The sequence below is a fragment of the Myotis lucifugus genome, unplaced genomic scaffold, assembly GCF_000147115.1.
Source record: "Myotis lucifugus unplaced genomic scaffold, Myoluc2.0 scaffold_151, whole genome shotgun sequence".
In the NCBI taxonomy this organism is placed as follows: domain Eukaryota; kingdom Metazoa; phylum Chordata; class Mammalia; order Chiroptera; family Vespertilionidae; genus Myotis; species Myotis lucifugus.
In genome coordinates this window covers 1,136,551-1,139,628 of record NW_005871199.1, presented here as the reverse complement: position 1 = coordinate 1,139,628, position 3,078 = coordinate 1,136,551, and positions in this window count along the sequence as shown.

Sequence of the window (3,078 nt, the reverse complement as noted above, 5' to 3'; positions counted from 1 at the left end):
ATATGTAATACTTTGAACCATAAAGATTTAAAAATACTTATTTTGAGAGCACAGGGAAGGCTATCTGAAAAAACTTCCTGGAAAAAAGTGATACTTGAATGTTTGGTGTTGAAGGCAGGATGAGGTCAGAGCCGGTTTAGGAGCTCCCACAGATCAGTGCTTCTCAGCTCTTTTTCACATCATGGCACAGAGCCATTTGAAACGGCATACTGAGGGCAAGGGACTTGGCTGCTTCAGGCTGGAGGGAGTTGGCTCAGGAATTCTAGCTGTCCCAGGCTCTGCCGCGAAGCCCAAAGTGCTGAGGGAATGAATATCTGCACACATTGTCAAAACACTGGTTGGGAAGCTGTTGTCCATGATGGAAGCCACAGGAGGGATTTAAGCAAGGGAGTGGCAGATTTGTGTTTTAGAACCATGGTAGCAGTGTGAAGTAGATACGAGAGATGAAGACCGGGGCAAGTACCAAGTTATGCATCAGGCAATAATTCAGGTGAGAGATGAAGTCGTAAATGAGGGCTGTAGCAGGAGCTGGGATGAAGTCAAAGAAATACATTGGGGAGGTATTTAAAAGCAAAATAGTAGGACTTGTAGTTAGAATGGATATAGTGAATGAAGGGGACAGTGGAATCAAGGGTGAGAGTATGCAGCAGGAGGAATTTTGGGGCCAGGATGGAAACAGTAACCACTATTTTCTCTTACTGTAGATTAATTTGCATTTTTCTTGAACTGTATATAAATGGAATCATAGTATGTGCTCTTTTTTTTTTCTAGTATGTACTCTTTATGGTCTGACTTCTTCATTATTTGTGAGATCTTTTTATGCCGTTTTATATAATAGTTCAGTCTTTTAAAAATTTGTTACATAACATTCCCTTCAATGAATATACCACTATTAGTTTACCCAAGTTTAATGATTTTCTGGTTAACAGTTGAAGTTTTTTAATATTACAAGTAAAGCTGCTATGAAAATACTTATACTTGTCTTTTTGTGGGACATATGCACTCATTTCTTTGCTGGATCAGATCTGATTTGTTTGTAGAGGATCACTTGACTGCTGAGAATAAGTTTCAGGGGAGCAAGATTAGAAGCAGGAAAAACCAGTTAAGAGGCTGTTGCAGTAGCTATAGACAGATGGTGATGGCTTAGACCAGGGAGGAAGTGATGGGGCTGGTGAGAAGTGGTGGATTCAATATACTTTGAAGGTAGGGCTGACAAGACCTGCTGACGTAGAGATGAGAGAAAGAGAAAAAAGATAACTAACTTCATGTCTTTTTTTTTTGGCCTGAGCACCTTAGTGTAGAGGCAATCCAGGAAGACCTGGATCAGAAGTTTATTTATGGATCTGTGAAGTATGAGATGCTTAATAGATATCTATGTGGTGATGTTGGATTGACAGATGGAGGTTTTGAGTTTTGGCTTGAGGGAAAGATCTGGACTGGAGGGGTAAATATGGGAATCACCCGCATATAGACAGCAGTAAAGTCATGGGACTACCTGAGGTGACCAAGGAGAAGAGAGTAGGTGGAAGGGCCCAGGACTGAGCCCCTCAGAATTCTAATGTTAATGGACCCAGCAAAAGGAACTGTGAAGAAATAGCTGGTGAGGTGCATGGGGTCGTGGTGCCTGGAAAAAACAATGAAGTTTTTCCTCAGACATTAAAAAGAAAACTATAAGCTTTCTCTCTATAAGACTTCTATTTTAGCAAGTAATGATCAGTGGAGAGTATGCAAAATCACCTTAAAGAGAAGAAACAGCTCCCTGCCAGCAGTACTTGGCTATAACCTAATTGGAAATATTAGCATACTTAAACAAAGAATGTGTCAGCCTTGGAAAAAGGTCAGCAATAGAGCCTCGTAAAGGGAGAGTCCCTGAGAACCACATGGGCACAGCTGTTGCAAGTACCATCCTGGAAAGAGTGCTTTTGCCAACAGTTGGAGTAGCCAGGCTGCCCATAACATAGAGATGGGGGTGGAGGATTGTAGCCAAGAAGAGTTTTCTGAACCCATTGGCGCGACTCCTTGCTGGGGATGGCCAGATGCCATTAAAGATACAAATACTCCTGTTCAGTTATGTCACTGTGCATTTACACATAGACACTGTGATTCTGATTTAGCTTAAAGGAGGAGAATGTGCCGGATGTGCAGGCATGAGTTTTCATTCAGTCTGAGTGACAGTTAAATTTCTCATGGCCAAGGAATGTGTACGTATTATGGCTTCATATTTCATTAAGTTGTTAACAATGAGTATTTCCTAGATGTAGCCTTGGAGTCTTCGAAACCCAGGCCCACATCCCTATCTCGTAAATTCAACACCACAAATGCCACCTGTGAGGTCTCTTGGGACCTAGTCTGCCCGTCCTCTCCATGTGACATACCCCAGCGCTAGGAAACGTCCATGTTTAGCAAAGCAGAACCACACAGTGTTAGATCCGAAAGGGAGCTGATTCAGCATCTCATCCAAGCCCTCCATTTGTCCGATGAGAAAACTGAGTTTCAGGGAGGCAGAGAGCGTGACCAAAGCCCAGAGCTTGTTAGAAATGATAACCCTCACCCTAGCTGGTTTGGCTCAGTGGATAGAGCATTGGCCTGCCGACTGAAGGGTCTCGGGTTCGATTCTGGCCAAGGACACATGCCTGGGTGGTGGGCTCAATCCCCAGTGGGGGGCGTGCAGGAGGCAGCCGATCAATGATTCTCTCTCATCATTGATGTTTCTCTCCCTCTCCCTTCTTTTCTGAAATCAATAAAAATATATTTAAAAAAAAAGAAAAGAAATGATAACCCAGGTCAGAGCCCCTGGTCAGTGCTCTGCCCAGCATATCCTCAGGCCTTTCCTGGAATAGGTAGGCACCTTCTGCATGTACATCCCCAGACCACCACATAGCCCCTCACCCCTGGAGCTGGATGTCACCGAGTGGTATGTCTTGTGTCTCTGAGCCCAGGTTATTGGTACAGGGACAAAGGAAAGATGAAAGCAAATAACTGGAATCAATGCCCCATTTCCTGCCCTGGAAGCAGGTGTGTGTGTGTGTGTGTGTGTGTGTGTGTGTGTGTGTGAAAAGAAAGTGGGGATCGGAGTCA